The 18950-nt window shown below is 38.7% G+C and overlaps 1 protein-coding gene across 10 annotated transcripts in view; it reads left to right on the top strand.

Moving 5' to 3' along the window:
* PCDH15 (protocadherin related 15) overlaps nt 1–18950 on the top strand; it is a 910832-nt gene that overhangs the window by 802354 nt on the left and 89528 nt on the right. The window lies entirely within an intron of this gene.

Genomic DNA, 18950 nt, shown 5'->3' with positions numbered 1-18950 from the left:
AGAAGAGAGGTGAAAAGCAAAGGAGAAAAGGAAAGATCTAAGCATCTGAATGCAGAGTTCCAAAGAATAGCAAGAAGAGATAAGAAAGCCTTCTTCAGTGATCAATGCAAAGAAATAGAGGAAAACAACAGAATGGGAAAGACTAGAGATCTCTTCAAGAAAATTAGAGATACCAAGGGAACATTTCATGCAAAGATGGGCTCGATAAAGGACAGAAATGGTCTAGACCTAACAGAAGCAGAAGATATTAAGAAGAGGTGGCAAGAATACACAGAAGAACTGTACAAAAAAGATCTTCACGACCCAGATAGTCATGATGATGTGATCACTAATCTAGAGCCAGACACATCTTGGAATGTGAAGTCAAGTGCACCTTAGAAAGCATCACTATGAACAAAGCTAGTGGAGGTGATGGAATTCCAGTTGAGCTGTTTCAAATCCTGAAAGATGATGCTGTGAAAGTGCTGCACTCAATATGCCAGCAAATTTGGAAAACTCAGCAGTGGCCACAGGACTGGAAAAGGTCAGTTTTCATTCCAATTCCAAAGAAAGGCAATGCCAAAGAATGCTCAGACTACCACACAATTACACTCATCTCACACATATGTAAACTAATGCTCAAAATTCTCCAAGCCAGGCTTCAGCAATATGTGAACCCTGAACTTCCTGATATTCAAGCTGGTTTTAGAAAAGGCACAGGAACCAGAGATCAAATTGCCAACATCCGCTGGATCATGGCAAAAACAAGCGAGTTCCAGAAAAACATCTATTTCTGCCTTATTGACTATGCCAAAGCCTTTGACTGTGTGGATCACAATAAACCATGGGATATTCTGAAAAAGATGGCAATATAAGACCACCTGACCTGCCTCTTGAGAAATCTGTATGCAGGTCAGGAAACAACAGTTAGAACTGGACATGGAACAACAGATTGGTTCCAAATAGGAAAAGGAGTACATCAAGGCTGTATATTGTCACCCTGCTTATTTAACTTTTATGCAGAGTACATCATGAGAAACGCTGGACTGGAAGAAACACAAGCTGGAATCAAGATTGCTGGGAGAAATATCAATAAACTCAGATATGCAGATGACACCACCCTTATGGCAGAAAGTGAAGAGGAACTAAAAAGCCTCTTGATGAACGTGAAAGAGGGGAGCAAAAATGTTGGCTTAAAGCTCAACATTCAGAAAACGAAGATAATGGCATCTGGTCCCATCACTTCATGGGAAATAGATGCGGAAACAGTAGAAACAGTGTCAGACTTTATTTTGGGGGGCTCCAAAATCACTGCAGATGGTGATTGCAGCCATGAAATTAAAAGACGCTTACTTCTTGGAAGAGAAGTTATGACCAACCTAGATAGTACATTCAAAAGCAGAGACATTGCTTTGCCGACTAAGGTCCATCTATTCAAGGTTATGGTTTTTCCTGTAGTCATGTATGGATGTGAGAGTTGGACTGTGAAGAAGGCTGAGCGCTGAAGAATTGATGCTTTTGAAGTGTGGTGTTGGAGAAGACTCTTGAGAGTCCCTTGGACTGCAAGGAGATCCAACCAGTCCATTCTGAAGGAGATCTGCCCTGGGATTTCTTTGGAAGGAATGATGCTAAAGCTGAAGCTCCAGTACTTTGGCCACCTCATGTGAAGAGTTGACTTATTGGAAAAGACTCTGATGCTCAGAGGGTTGGGGGCAGGAGGAGAAGGGGACGACAGTGGATGAGATGGCTGGATGACATCACTGACTCGGATGTGAGTCTGAGTGAACTCGGAGTTGGTGATGGACAGGGAGGCCTGGCGTGCTGCGATTCATGGGGTCGCAAAGAGTCAGACACGACTGAGCAACTGAACTGAACTAAACACTAAAAAATGCTTAAAATCATAAATTTTATGTAATGTATATTTTATCACAGTAAAAGAAAGTCTTAAAGCTGAGGCAGGGTGCATCACCAATATTAATAGAATATGAAAAAATATTTTTGAAACTACTACCCTTCATTGATATCCATTCCTGTTATGTTGATCTAAATGTAAATCTCAAATATAGATTTAGAAAAAAAAAGATGTGTTAGTATATTCATTTTTGTTGACTATAAACTGTGGTTTTTAAAAATATTTTATTCCCCACATATCATCAGTGATCATCAGTATCAGCTACAACTGTTTGGCAGGATGCTCACTGTGGGTCTATACCATTACTTCTCAGTCTTCAAAGAGAGCATGTCAGAATCTACTTTATCTTATATGTTTAAAAAGGCCCCAGAAAATTCCGATCCACCGGTTCCTTCTCCAGGGGATCTTCACAACCCAGGGGTTGAACCCCTGTCTCTTCTGCATTGGTAGGCAGATTCTTTACCACTGAGCCACCAGGGAAGCCCACAGCCATGGTTAGAGAATGCAGATTTCCTTAACGGTTAAAAGTATAGACATATGTAAGATCTGCAATGCAGAGAGCAATATAATTTGCTTCTAGACAAAGATAAGGGTCTCTGAGGGATCCTGGTCCCTAGGCCTCTGCTTGCTTATAGGGATATGACAGAAAACAATTCCAGCACCCCCATGAGGGTTTCATGGGTATTACCAGTGTAGCATATTTTACTGGCTTACATCAAAAATGGTACTAACAATAAACCATTACCCCATGCCTACCCTATGCTAAGCACTCTAGACACTTGTCAGAAATTAACTCAGGTATTCCCCTCAGAAAGCTCATGAGGTAGCTACTATTATTCTTTTCAATTCGCAGATAAGACTACGGAGCCACAGACATAATATGTAGCCTGCCCAACATGTGCAGCTGGTGAAGCCAGTGTGGCCTAGAGACAGTACTTTGCCACTTTCTGGGTAGAAGTACTTGGACTGGACTCAAATCACTTGGATTCAGTCCCAGGTCTGCCTTTAACTCTATGGAACATCGCACTTTATCACTTCGGGCCATGGTTGTCTTCTCTCTCTCTCTCTCTCTCTCTCGCTCTCTCTCTTTTAATTAAATTTAATTCATTTATCTTTTAAATATAAATTTATTTAGTTGTCTTCTCTTATGCAAATTCTGCTTTAGTACTGCTGCTGCTGCTGCTGCTAAGTCGCTTCAGTCGTGTCTGACTCTGTGCGACCCCAGAGACAGCAGCCCACCAGGCTTCCCTGTCTGTGGGATTCTCCAGGCAAGAACACTGGAGTGGGTTGCCATTTCCTTCTCCATTGCATGAGCGACCCCATGGACTGCAGCCTACCAGGCTTGGTGCCCTTAAACGTGTTTAACTGCTTTCGATGCTTTGTATGTTATTTACCTTAGGAAAATAATGGCACAGGGAAAAAAATATAGCCAAGTACCTTAAGATAATTGTCATATTTGAGAACTATATTTTAAATGTCAAATAGTCTAGATTACTTAATTCTGAAATCCAAAGAAACATTTATATCTTATGAAGCTGATTGAATATTTTATGACAATTTTATCCCTAGTTGCTCTCTATAATAGAGATGTAAACAAGTACCAGTCCAAATTAAGGTCCCATGAAATAGCATTTGGATTCCCGTTTGTCAGCACTGGGAAACCCTGCAATATGCAAACACTATTCATTATTTCGAGAGAGTGGTATTTCTCAGGAGATCTTACTAACCACTGGTTTCTTTCATGATTACCATACCTTCTATCTAACCTTCTATGATTTAACCCTTGAACAAAGTAAATGCACATACATTCCTGAAAACTCATTGCCTTCTCGGTATATAACCCTATAGCTGAATTTCTCTATGTATATTAATATACATAATTATATATTTATATAATTTAGACATTATATTGTTATCCTATATCTATGTGCTTGTTTTCTCTCCTAGAATTCAAATTTTATCTAACCAGGTATCATGCTTTCTCACAAACTTAATGACATTATAGGAACATTGTGCTTAACATCTTAAATTGTTGTTTGAAATTGTATTTATTTTTACATGTATATATGCTTTTTAACATGTTTAGTCAAGGCTTTCTGTGTAACACTTGAATGCATTATTAATTTTCAGATAGGAAAAATGTACTTTAAAGCAAACTCTCTTGGGCTTGATGACAGTCCTGAGAGTGATATAACACACCTTTTCTCTGGTAATTCCCCTTCTTGCCACAATTGGAGCTTAGCCTTAGCCATATCTGTATCAACATTATGTGTCTGTCATAGTCTTTCATTGATTTAACTGCTCTGGAGAAACCAAATATCAAGACAATTATTTTTTTCTATGTTTTCCTAACTGGTGTATTTTTGTTATATGGTAATGGATTACACTGCAGTTAATAATGTTTTCCTGTTGATTTATCAGTCTCAAAGTCAAATGTTGGGTTCATCATTAGCAATTTTAGAAGATAAATATAATACATATGTGGCATGCTAATGTTTTCTGTGATTTTCTTGAGCTATTTGCCATAGCCTTCTCCGATTTCACTCTTATTTCTGGTCATTTCTCCCTTTAACTGTTTTTATATTATTGTATCTATGTATAATTAGGAAAGATCTTATGTCTATATTGGGATTCTGTGGGGTACATGTGAACTAACTACTCTGTTTCTAAGGGTCTGTACATTGGAAACCTGCTTTTTCCCCCTGTACAGTTGAAAGATATGAATAAAATATTATCACCAGTTTCTGATGTATAACATTTGTGCCCTTTGGTCTGAACAAGTACAAAATTATAGTGTTGCTGCTAGTAATATAACTGAACAAGGCCACATTGATCTTTGTAGCCAGAAATGGATTATCCAGATAAAATAATTCGGTATTAAAAATTATATATAAATTTTACTATTTTCCTCTTTCCTGTCTATTAAAAAAAATCAGTCTTTTTATTGTCCAGAAGAAAGATCTAAAATCATCTTATTCACATAATAATAACTCAATTTACACTTGTTGGTTTAAATTTAGCTTAATTAAGAATTTACTTTTTATTGCTTAAAATAGGAATGGGACCATTTTTATCAGGTTATAAATGTTTTAAGAATGAGAAAAGTTTGAGTCCTTAAAGTAAAATAAAATAGCACTCATAATTGGAAATTTCCTTAAAATAAAATGTTTGAGGTCTTTTTATGTGTTGTAAAAGGCATGTATATGAAGAAAAATAGTGTATTTGGTGAATTGCTAGGCCATTTGCCTTTCCTAAATTAGTTGATGGCCCATCTATTTCAAAGTCTGATCACACTTTAGTGAGATTAGAAATATATTTCAGATGACTAAATGTCTAACAATTCAAAATATGGGTGCGAAATATTATCTTTTGAATCAAGCTTGCAATTTTTCATAGGAAATTATATATGTTGTTGAGCAGTGATGGTTATATATACATTCCTATATTATGTTTCAAGGACCATATCTTCCACCACGTGGTAGGAATACTGACATTCAATCAGAACTCTCCTGAAAGTGAGGAATGCATTGAAAATATAATTTCAGTGATAATTCAGACATGTAAGTGTTACTTTTGTCATATTGTCCTGAAATTTTTTAAACCTCCATTTGATTTTGTGTTGTACTGACCTGATACAGCTGACCTGTAACACCAATCTTAGCAAAAATAGATAAAAGTGAGCTTTAAAAAATGTTTTTATTCATACCTCTCTAAATACACTTCAATTTTGAATTACCTAGTAGTACTACCAATAAGTGGAGAAGGAAATGGCAACCCATTCCAGTGTGCTTGCCTGGAGAATCCCAGGGACAGGGGCGCCTGGTGGGCTTCCATCTATGCGGTTGCACAGAGTCGGACACGATTGAAGTGACTTAGCAGCAGCACTGCCAATAGGAAGGGTAAAGTACTCAGTTCAGTTCAGTTGAATTGCTCAATCATGTCCAACTCTTTGCGACCCCATGAACCGCAGCACGCCAGGCCTCCCTGTCCATCACCAACTCCCAGAGTTTACTCAGACTCACGTCCACTGAGTCCATGATGCCATCCAGCCATTTCATCCTATGTCATCCCCTTCTCCTCCTGCCCCCAATCCCTCCCAGCATCAGAGTCTTTTCCAATGAGTCAACTCTTCACATAAGGTGGCCAAAGTACTGGAGCTTCAGCTCCATCATTCCTTCCAAAGAAACCCCAGGGATGATCTCCTTTAGAACAGACTGGTTGGATCTCCTTGCAGTCCAAGGGACTCTCAAGAGTCTTCTCCAACACCACACTTCAAAAGCATCAATTCTTCAGTGCTCAGCCTTCTTCATAGTCCAACTCTCACATCCTTACATGACTACTGGAAAAACCATAGCCTTGACTAGTTGGACCTTAGTCAGCAAAGTAATTTCTCTGCTTTTGAATATGGTATCTAGGTTTGTCATAACTTTTCTTCCAAGGAGTAAGCATCTTGTAATTTCATGGCTGCAATCACCATCTGCAGTGATTTTGGAGCCCAAAAAAATAAAGTCTGACACTATTTCCACTGTTTCCCCATCTATTTCCCATGAAGTGATGGGACTGGATGCCATGATCTTCGTTTTCAAAATGTTGAGCTTTAAACCAACTTTTTAGCTCTCCTCTTTCACGTTCATCAAGAGGCTTTTTAGTTCCTCTTCACTTTCTGCCATAAGGGTGGTGTCATCTGCATATCTGAGTTTATTGATATTTCTCCCAGCAATCTTGATTCCAGCTTATGTTTCTTCCAGTCCAGCGTTTCTCATGATGTACTCTGCATAGAAGTTAAATAAGCAGGGTGACAATATACAGCCTTGACATACGCCTTTTTTCTATTTGGAACCTGTCCATTGTTCCATGTCCAGTTTTAACTGTTGCTTTCTGACCTACATACAGTTTTCTCAAGAGGCAGGTCAGGTGGTCTGGTATTCCCATCTCTTTCAGAATTTCCCACAGTTTATTGTGATCCATAGTCAAAGGCTTTGGCATAGTCAATAAAGCAGAAATAGATGTTTTTCTGGAACTCTCTTGCTTTTTCCATGATCCAGCGGATGTTGACAATTTGATCTCTGGTTCCTGTGCCTTTTCTAAAACCAGCTTGAATATCAGGAAGTTCAGGGTTCACATATTGCTGAAGCCTGGCTTGGAGAATTTTGAGCATCACTTTTCTAGTGTGTGAGATGAGTGCAATTGAGTGGTAGTCTGAGCATTCTTTGGCATTGCCTTTCTTTGGGATTGAAATGAAAACTGACCTTTTCCAGTCCTGTGGCCACTGCTGAGTTTTCCAAATTTGCTGGCATATTGAGTGCAGCACTTTCACAGCATCATCTTTCAGGATTTGAAACAGCTCAACTGGAATTCCATCACCTTCACTAGCTTTGTTTGTAGTGATAAAGTACTAGATCCCCATAAAATGTATTATGAAGAAAATTTATTTTCAAATAAGTTACAAAGAATGAATGACTCTCCCTAAGAATTCTGATGGATTGACATTAATGAAAACTGGCAGGCCTGGAGCAAGACTACGTGCATAAAAGAGAATATAGTTTACACTGGTTAGTATATAAATCACTGTATATCTGAGAATTACAGAGAGACTTTCAAAAATTGTTTTTCAAAAATAGATACAAAAATGTTTGACTTAACAAAAACATATTCTAATAAATAGGAATAATATAACTCTAGATATTCTCATCAAATAGACCCTGAAAATCTATGTGGTTACTACATTAATTTTTTTGAGTTTATATCTCTTTTTTATGTGGCCTCATTTTATTCCTTCCCTGTATTCTGCCCCCCTGGCCCCATCCCCTGGCAGTCATGGCCTCTTAAAATCCCAGTAATCCAATCAATGTGATTCAAAATAATTTGAAAGACTATATTATCACCAGAAGCCAATAGTCCCTAAAATATGATACAAATGAGGTGAAGTGGCTCAGTCGTCTCCAACTCTTTGGGACCCCATGGAATGTAGCCTACCAGGTTCCTCCGTCCATGTCCATGGGATTTTCCAGGCAAGAATATTGGAGGAGGTTTCCATTTCCTTCTCCAGGGGAACTTCCCAACCCAGGGATCAAAACCCGGGTCTCCTGCATTGTAGGCAGATGCTTTACCGCTGAAACACAAAGGAAGCTAGAAATGCTACAGGTCAATTTCAAATGGATGAGTGAAAGCAAAGCAAAGAGCTCAAGACAAAAAGATAGGAATCAGACTGGAGCAGACACTGCATTACGACACAAAAATCGGCAAAAATTGTATAAAGAGGCATCCGATTTTGTTAACTACTAGGGAATTATAGAATAAACAGTATGAAATCACACTTGCTCATCAGGATAGCTAAAATAAAAAAGACAAAACCAAATTTCAAAACATCTAGAATTATCAAATATTGCTGATGATATATAATTTAATACAGTATTTGGGGAAATGGTTTGACATCATCTACCCTGGTGGCTCGGATGGTAAAGAATTCACTGGCAATACAGGAGCCACAAGAGACACAGGTTCGAACCCTGGGTTGGGATGACCACCTGGAAAGGTAAATGGCAACCCACTCCAGTATTCTTGCCTGGAGAATTCCATGGATAGAAGAGCCTGACGTTACAGTCCATGGCGTAACAGAGTGAGACAAGACTGAGTGACTTTAACTTCACTTCCCTAAGTGTGAACATAAATATATCCTCTATTCATTATTTCTACTCCTAAGGTTTTGCCCAGTAAAACTGCATACAGATGTTCATAAGAGATATGTTTTTAAAAAAATCCACTATTTATAGATATGTTAATTATTTACAATATCAAAAATCAGCAAACAATTTCTATGTCCAGTAACAGTATATACATTAATACATGTGAGCAAATGAATTCCTACACACACAAAAAAATCAAACACAATTTCTTTAAGTCCATTTATATAACCTCCAAAAATAGGAAAAACTAATCAGAACAGTTACTATTCTTGGCAGGGGGGTAGGAGGTAGGGGGATGCGGGGCTGATAATGCTCTATTTCTTGATCTCAATGCTGATTCTATCTAGAGATATAATTTGAAAAATAAAGTTTTAAATGTTTTAAAAGTTCTAAATTCATAAAAAGGAGAAAGTTATTCATCTTTCTGGTAATTCAAGCTATTTTTCTTGTAAGATACAAAATAATTCTGGCCAAAGTGGAGGAGCTCATATTTTTCTCTGTGGTTATAGGTAATAATAAGGAATTACCTAACTTTAATTCTTAGTGAAACAAAGCCATGTACTTTTCTTTGATTTTTAGCAGGAAAGCTTATTTTGGGAAGATGGGACACCATGTTACTGGTGGCTTTGAGGAATGCCAGTAATCAAACATGGTATGTTGGGTCTCACAGATGGGATTGGTGAAGACAATGCACGTTGGTTTAAAAAATAATGTGAGATTATCCGGTTCTTGGTTTCAAAATTCAAAATTGTACGACAGAGAGATAAAATTTGGACCTTAAAATTGTGAATCATATTTATAGGCCAGAAACAAATATAGCATTTAAAATATATGAAAGTAGATTTCCTATAAAATACGCGTTTCATTGTATATATTTTCATTTCCTTCTTTTGCTGAACACTGAACTTTGGAGGGTTAAGGGAATGACAATGACTTGACTCTTCCAGAATCTGACCTGTGTCTTTGGGACTTATGATTTTTTTTTTAATAATCCTTGCTTATTATGATTTTTAATGTGTCCACAAAGGTCAGCCAGCTCTTGCTATTGTGAAGAGATTTATATTTATATTTATATTTATATTTATGCTCAGTCATTAAATGGCCTCTTTTAGTTTGTATCTGTTCAGCCCAAATAATTCTATGTTCAGCTATGGAATAGACTAATATTCTTATCATAAATTCAAAATTTTATGTTTTATTCAATGAAAATTCTGTCTCCTTAGACATAAAATGTATAGTCCTATATGTTTGCCTTTGTTAACTAGAGCTATACTAGTTACTGTATGCATTTAAAAATTTTTTAAATCCTTTGGACAAATTTTTATAATCAAAAGACCAATATTTTCTGTGCAAATTTAGTGGAGTGAGTTCCTACCTAAATAAAAAAGTACTTCTACATGACATTGTAGTAAACAAAAATAAATATCTGCTATATTGTCCCATATGTGAGCCAAGGTGAGCAGTGTCAATGGCTTAAAGCCTATAAGATCCAAAAGTGATTATTTTCATTTCAAAGATTATTATCTGTGGCATGTGTATTTTAGCAACTTAGTGTTTACTTTTAGTTCTAGATCAACCAATGATAGAACACACATGCTGAATTTTTTTAAATTTTAATTTTCTACAGTCTAATATTTTTCACTGCAGACAGGTAAGGAACAAGTTCAATAAAATAGATAATAATCACAAAAGAACAAGAGGAATTACAGCCAACTCTGGGCCCTTGCAAGACACATGAACACAGGCAAAAGCCTTGCTGATGATAGCTTATGGTGAACTATGTTGGATTCGTGATCTCTGAAGAAGATTTAGCTTTGAGACCAGGGACCAGGCTTGATCACTCAAGAGCTTATGTGTAGCAGAGTTTTATTAAAGTAAGAAATGGGACAGAGAAAACTTCTGATATAGACATCAGAAGGGGATGGAGAATGCCCCCCTTGCTAGTGTTAGCAAGGAAGTTATATACTTTAATTAGTTATTACAATAAATCAAAAGAATATCTCAAGGTAGTAAAGATCTTGCTAGACCCACTCCCATAGTTTACATTTTAAGATAACAGGATAGCCAGAAGGTTTTCACTAAGCTTCCCTGCTGGTTCAGAAGGTAAAGCATCTGCCTGCAATGCAGGAGACCTGGGTTCAATCCCTGGGTCCAATCCCTGGGTCGGTAAGATTCCCCTGGAGAAGAAAATGGCAACCCATTCTAGTATTCTCGCCTGGAAAATTCCATGGATGGAGGAGCCTGGTAGGCTACAGCCCATGGTGTTGCAAAGAGTCAGCCACGACTGAGTGACTTCACTTTCAGGAAGGAGAAACTATCCTCAAGCAGAATACATTATTATTATATAATCCCTAGTACAGAGTTTAGACTGAGTTGTTCATTGTGTAATCATCATTTCGAGGCTTAAAGAAAAAAACGTTTTATGTGACTAAGACTAAGGAATGTAGAGAAAAAAGAGATGTTTGTCCTTTCCTCCTCCTTGAGAATTCCAGACCCATATCTCGGCTTTGAGAGCCCCAGATCCATATCTCCTCCTCGGGGATACCGGACTTCTTATGAACCTGCCTAGGAATTGACTCTCTCATTTCTTCCTTTTCTTTTAGGAGAATTGTGTTGCCAAGGGAAAGGGGCGTCGATTTCGCTCCATAACTACTTCCTGTTGTTGAGGGGTGTGGTCCCTAAATTGTTAAGGAAACATATTCTCTTAACCCTCAGAGGGTCTTTGATCCAAGTAATAGTTAGAGGAGGTTGTGGCACTCGTAGGAGCCTGGACAACCATTTGTAACTTAAAGCTTTCAGAAGGTTAGAACAAACCCCATTAAACAGTTACAGATATAAGGCGAAACAGTCATTAAACCAAGTTAAAATCAAAACTGAAAGTCACATTATGTCCATAGTTACATCAATCCATCTTAGGATTCTTAGATGTCATCATAGAGTTGAAGAACGTCCTTTCCTTAAAGTGGGGAAACCCACCATGGGAAGTCTTCAATTGATGAGGAGGGGAGTGCTCCTCAGACCCAGCAATTAGACCAATTGTAGAATGAAGCATAGGAATAAGCCCAGAACAGGAAGGCATTGTCTTGAGGGTCAAATGGCAGACTCAGGACTTTTGGAGTCAGCAGAAGCAAGCCTACATAGATTCTCAGGCCCATCTCAGCTCCTGGCTCAAACACCAGCTTGTTTGACTCAAAGGCTGGGTCAGGAGTTAATCTCCTGGTAACGTCTGCTGAAAAGTGAAAAGCTGAGTTACATTCTTAATTTTAATGCTTCAGGATCTATGACAATATCTGTGCACAAAAACAGTCTGACAGTCCCTTCTTCTTAGGGGCAGTTTGAGCCCTCATTAAAGCTATGGGTAGAATGTAAACAAACTATCTTGTGTTTCCTGAATTAGCTTAAGCAGGTGCCTTTTAATAACTTTTCCTGAAGATTGGGATCTCCAGAAACAGTGTAAATGATATTCTATTCCTAGAGCTTTTGACACCCCTTGAGGTACAGCAGCTTTAAATGTGGAACATTGTTGCTCTGAACTTTATAGAGTTTAAGATCTCACTTACATCATGAGAAGTCAGTACAATAAGATTTTGCCCATTCATTAATCTCCGGCTTTAGTGGATACTGCTTTTGACGTGAAAATAGGTGAGGGTCATTGAGCTTGATAAAGATAAGAACAGCATTTTGTGCTTGACCCAAAGTTTTTCCATCAGTCCACATTCTAGGATTTACAGTTTGTTCCATGAAAAAGTGGGTTCCATATTCGTGAAAATAGAGGCCTGGACATTGTTCAGTATATCCCTCCCCAGAAGGGGTGAGGGAGACTCTGGCACGACTAGAAACTCCTGAGAAAACAGCACAGAATCCCAGTTGCAGCTTAAACGATGGCTGACATAATAATCTTTGGCTCATCCAGACAGTCCCATTATGGTAGTGGACTGGGAGGAAAGCAGACCAGGGGCTTTAGCGAACAGGGAGAAATTTGCCCCAGTGTCCAAAAGAAATAGACTGATTAGCCCTCCACAGTTATTAATACCTGGGGTTCCTCAGGTGTAATTAGGACAGGAGCTTGTGTGGGGACCCCTGGGCACCTTCAGTCCTGATTGTCTTGAGAGTCTGACCCCTGGGGCTTACACCTCAGAGGACAGTCTCTTCTCCAGTAAGATCCTTTGCAGACTGGACCTGGAGCTGGAGGTGGCTTAGATGCCTGAGGGCAATCCCGCTTGAGACACCCCTCCTTTCCACAGTAATAACAAGTCCATCCCTTTTCACCTGGGTTCCTCTGGGCATTTTTCTCAAGCTGTTTCAGAGCAGGTCTAACAGCCATTTTGGGGGCTTCAGTCTTTTATCTGGTTCTTTTTTCTTTTTATTTTCCTCCTCATATTCTCTACCATAATATACCATCTGAGCCAGTTGCAACAGATTATCTAAAGACTGATTTGGTCCATACATCCGTTTTTGTAACTTACAGCAGATATCTGGAGTTGACTAAGAGAGAAACCTATCTTTTAAGATCATTTCTCACTCTGTAATTTTGAGATCAATGTCAGTAAACTTGTGGAGAGCCTCCTGTAGTCTATACTAGGATTTTATCAGGCATTTCCTTCTCTCCCTGTTCTATGCCAGCCAACTTAACATAAATTCTTAGCACGTGCTCACTTGAGTCCTACAAGAATACATCCGGCAAAGTGGCTCTGTTATGGGAACCGTTTGGCTCCCAGCAGGAAGAAGGGCTATTTCATGTTCCCTCTTTCCCCTGACTCCCGCTCAAACCATTCATCTCTGAAGGTAGTAGCCTTCCACAAAAAACTCAAGTTTTTGAGTCAGGAATCAGTGTCTGTCCCAAGACATACATTATATTTCTCCAAGAAAGCTCATAAGGTAAAGTTAGTCCCATAAAGGCTTCTATGTACTTTTTGGATCCTCTCGATAGTATCGACTGCAATTGGTACTGTTCGAATTTTTGCCGAGACTGAGGCAACCCCTCCTGAAAGGGTGCCCTGATTCTCAGCCTATTCAGTTGGGAGCCCCTGATACAGGGGCAAAGTAAGAGAACAGGAGGCAACTGAAGATTTCACACCCAAATCTGCATCCTTAGGACACAAGTCTGGCATGTGTCTCGCAGAGAGAAAAAGAGCAACACATTTGTCCAACTCTTGCAAACCCATGGACTATCGCCTGCCAGGCTCCTCTGCCCATGGGATTTCTCAGGCAAGAATACTGGAGTGAGTTGCCATTTCCTTCTCCAGGGGATCTTCCCAACCCAGGAATCAAACTGGGGTCTTCTGCACTGCAGGTGGGTTCTTTACCAGCTGGGGCACAAGGGGAGCCCTTGTAAGAGGTACCTTACCTCAGTTTTATGTATACCACATTGGTTTTAATTAGCCTTCATTTGGTTCAGTGAGTTCTTATATTTAAGAAAAATAGATTTACTTTTAGAGATCATAGGCATTGGATTACAATTTATAATATAGCTGTCAAAAATCTATATGCCTTCTACCTCTTTTTAAGGAATAATCATAGTAATAAATAGGATGTTAGTGGTCATTTGGCATCAGAGGACATTACAGGAATTCCTAACTGACTGCTAATCATGAATTCCATACTTTTTACTAAAATATGCTAATTTAAAATAAGACTGCTTGACTTCCAAACCTACTTCTTATACAGTTTCTTTAGCCTCTGATTAGCCCAGAACTATGTTGGATTCCGAAGATTTTCTGGGCAAAATGAGACCTCTTTTCCCAACTAATCTCATCTAGTTCTCCAAGTCTCTCAGAAGGGCAAGATAATCAATGTGCACAGAAATTTGTTAGTTCTCCAGTATTCCTCAATATTTTATGACAATCACTAGGCTATTGATTGATTACTAATGACTCATATATTCTGCGAGGTCAACAACCTTACCTTTGGTATAATATGATATTAGGTATATAGTTTCCAAGTAGATACTTATTGACTGCTGTTGCTACTGCTGTTTAGTTGCTGAGATTCACCTTCAAGTTAGAATGATCACTTTGTAGGATGGGGGTCATGTATTTTTATTTAAATTAATGAGTGATCTGACTTTGTTATAATATAATAACTTCAATACATTCTAGATTATCCTTTAAAAAAGTACATTTTTTAAAAGGGCATATTTATTTTTTGTTTTGTGTTCTTGTCCTTATCATACCGTATGATAGCAAACCACAAAATTGGGTGAGCTTATCTTCAGCAATTAACATATGTCTGAGAAATGGAAAAAAGTCTTGAAGTTCTCATAGAAAAAAATAGAAGCATAATCAAGAAATCTGTATAAAAATTTTTTTTTTGCTCTAGATGCAGTTTTTTATTAATTTTTTAATAGGAGCACAATTACTTTACAATGTTGTGTCAGTTTCTGCTGTACAAGGAAGTGAATCAGCGTATTCTTTCCACTTGGGCTTCCCTCCGCTGCCCATCCCACCCCTCTAGTTCATTGCAGTGCACTGAGCTGAGCTCTCTGTGCTACATAGCAGCTTCCCACTAGTTATCTATTTTACATGTGGTAGGTAGTGTATGTATCGGAGAAGGCAATGGCACCCCACTCCAGTACTCTTGCCTGGAAAATCCCATTGATGGAGGAGCCTGGGGGGCTGCAGTCCATGGGGTCGCTAAGAGTTGAACATGACTGAGCGACTTCACTTTCACATTTCATTTTCATGCATTGGAGAAGGAAATGGCAACCCACTCCAGTGTTCTTGCCTGGAGAATCCCAGGGACAGGGGAGCCTGGTGGGCTGCCGTCTATGGGGTCACACAGAGTCGGGCAGACTGAAGCGACTTAGCAGCAGCAGCAGCAGCGTATGTATGTCAGTCCTACTCTCTCAACTTGTCCCACCATCTCCTTTTCCTCTGTGTAGACACAGTTTTTGAGTCTTAGGGATAACGTTGACCAAGACCAACAAAGACCCTGCTCCCACAGAGTTCACTTCTGTGTGTATGCATGTGTTTGTGCATATATGTGAAGCTGTATGATAGCAGGAGGGCAGTGGAGAGATATGTGTTGGGATGTAGAGGAGTAATCATCATAACATGACAACAGTCTGCATCCTTCCAATGACATATTTTTATGGCTCCCAGTGACAGTCCTCAGCTCCAGGTGGCAATGCCATTTCCTTCCAAAAGTCTCTCTGGGGTCCTGGAACCTCTGGCTTTACCGATCTGCAAGGTGCATCTGCTGGGTCTTCTTAGCCCCACTCTTAGGGACAATTGCTCTTAGTTAAAAGCAGTTCCTCTATTTCTTTGCATTGATCACTGAGGAAGGCTTTCTTCTCTCTTCTTGCTATTCTTTGGAACTCTGCATTCAGATGCTTATATCTTTCCTTTTCTCCTTTGCTTTTCACTTCTCTTCTTTTCATAGCTATTTGTAAGGCCTCCCCAGACAGCCATTTTGCTTATTTGCATTTCTTTTCCATGGGGATGGTCTTGATCCCTGTCTCCTGTACAATGTCACGAACCTTTGTCCATTGTTCATCAGGTACTCTATCAGATCTAGGCCCTTAAATCTATTTCTCACTTCTACTGTATAATCATAAGGGATTTGATGTAGGTCATACCTGAAAGGTCTAGTGTTTTTCCCTACTTTCTTCAATTTAAGTCTGAATTTGGCAATAAGGAGTTCATGATCTGAGCCACAGTCAGCTCCTGGTCTTGTTTTTGCTGACTGTATAGAGCTTCTCCATCTTTGGCTGCAAAGAATAGAATCAATCTGATTTCGGTGTTGACCATCTGGTGATGTCCATGTGTGGAGTCTTCTCTTTTGTTGTTGGAAGAGGGTATTTGCTATGACCAGTGCATTTTCTTGGCAAAACTCAGAGTAATCCAAGTCTATGCCCCAACTAGTAACACTGCAGAAGTTGGTGTTGAACCGTTCTATGAAGACCTACAAGACCTTTTATAACTAACACCCAAAAAAGACGTCCTTTTCATTATAGGGGACTGGAATGCAAAAGTAGGAAGTCAAGAAACACCTGGAGTAACAGGCAAATTTGGCCTTGGAATATGGAATGAAGCAGGGCAAAGATTGATAGAGGTTTGCCAAGAAAATGCACTGGTCATAGCAAACACCTTCTTCCAACAACACAAGAGAAGGCTCTACACATGTAAAATTTTTAAAATAGGTTTTTTCTGTAAGAGGGTACTAAAGTCACCTTAAAAATAATTAAAAACAAAAAAACACCCAAATTCGGAAAGACTAGCAATTTCAGAGTCTTAAAGAAATCCCTTAAATTCCCCCTTAGAGATAGATGTGGTTAAAAAAAAAAAAAGATTTTTCAAAGAAAAACTATTAATAGAAAAGTCTGAACTGCAAAAATTTATCTTTCAATATTATAAAATGAACTATCTGTTAAAAAGTTGAAAAATGAAGCAGTCATTTCTCTGGCTTTAATGAATTACAGCATGACACATAATCTTTTCTGGCACCTCCTGAATATATCAATGTTATGTTAATAATCATGGAAATTAGGGATAACTAATGAGAAAAGGAAAAGAACACAATGAAAATGTGTAATCTCACCTACATTTATAAGGGTCTGATTAACACCAAATGCAATTAAAATATTGAATTCTCTTTCAACCTGTCATTTAATGGAGCAGCAAGACCAGGATAAGGGCATAAACAACTCCATTCCCTGCCAGTGTTTGTGTTCTGCTTGTTCTGAAAGAGAGGTGTAGAGATGAAGCTACTTGTCTTAATTTAATTCCTACTGAACCTTGATAGTATCTTCACACAAGGGAAAAAAAATGAAGACTGTTAAGTGTAATTTTTAATGAAATTTATTGGTTTAGTACAGGGGCTATCTGTCTCTGAAGCAAGCAGCTAGGAATAATCTTCAGCACATACTTCTTTAGGTACAAGTCTGAAGGCAAATCCTACATGAGACAGAGTCAAAGATGAAAGGTTTTGCTCATCATCTGTTTGATCTGAGGTCGTTTAGCAGGTCCTCTGGCTTTCCTGATGGCTCAGTGGTAAAGAATCCATCTGCCAATGCAGGAGACATGGGTTCAATCCCTGGGTGAGGGATATTCCTTGGAGAAGGAAACGGCAACTCACTCCACTTTTCTTGCCTGGGAAATCCCATGGACAGTGGAGCCTGGAGGGCTATAGATTGTGGGGTCACAAAGAGTGGAACAGGACTGTGTGACCAAACAGCAACAACTGGGTCCTCCACAGTTTGGAATGCCGTTTACAGAATGAATTTCTTTCTTTCTTTTGCAGAGTTAAGAAAATTAAATGATACTCTATTCATAAAGTGCTGAGCCCAAAGAAGGACACTGGTTGCAACCTTCAGATTATTTTTCATGTTTTCCTAGATTTTTCTTGAGTATAATCTTCTATTCATTACTCTTTTTCAGTGCTGACAGTCAACCTACATTTAATGACTTCAATCATTGCCAGTGCCAGTTCTTCATTGGCTAAAGAACTATTTAGATTAGAGCAAGCTAGTCAAAGGCAATTAGGTTAAAGACAGGTTGGCCAGTGCTATTTTTTTGCTAAAACAAACATAGGACCACACAAACAAGGCTAGCAATTTTATTACGAATAAATGCTATCTAATTTTTGTTGGTGGCTCAGTCAGTAAAGAATCTGCCTGCAATGCAGGAGACCTGAATTCAATCCCAGAGGGAAGATCCTCTGGAGAAGGAAATGGTTATGCATTCCAGTATTGCTGCCTGGAGAATTCCATGAACAGAGGAGCCTTGTGGGCTACTGTCCATGGGCTCACAAAGAGTTAAACTTGACTTAGGGAATAACACTTTCACTTTCAATGTCTTCCAAACTTTAACTTTGATGCTCTCTGAGGTGGTTTTAAAACAATTCATAGATTCTTTTTAGTTTGTTAATAATTTTACTTGATTATCATAACTTTTATCCTACTCTTAATGTTATGCTTATCTGGATATACTCTCTTTTGTTTGAAATAAAGAAAATTCTGAATGCCTGGTTAATGACTGAGAATACTAGGATATAAAGTCACAAAGATGGCATGCCCTTGGTTACAGAAAGTGTATATATGTGGGTGTATATATATTCTGTATATGTATGTATGTGTGTGTATAAATATATACATACTTTGTATATACATTGTAAATATATAGACATATGTGCTGTGCTTAGTCACATCTGACTCTTTGTGACCCCATGGACACAAGACTAGACTTCTTGTCTTGTGTCTAGAAGCCCACTAGACTTCTCTGTCCCTGGGGATTCTCCAGGCAAGAACACTGGAGTGGGTTGCCTGCTCCAAGGAGATCTTCCCAACTCAGGGATTGAACACAGGTCTCCCACATGGCAGGCAGATTCTTTATCTTTTGAGACACCAGCAAAGCCCAAAAGGACATATACAAAGA

The sequence above is a fragment of the Capra hircus genome, chromosome 26, assembly GCF_001704415.2.
Source record: "Capra hircus breed San Clemente chromosome 26, ASM170441v1, whole genome shotgun sequence".
Classification (NCBI taxonomy): domain Eukaryota; kingdom Metazoa; phylum Chordata; class Mammalia; order Artiodactyla; family Bovidae; genus Capra; species Capra hircus.
The sequence above is the reverse complement of the archived record's forward strand: the minus strand, read 5'-3'. Positions and strand labels throughout refer to the sequence as shown.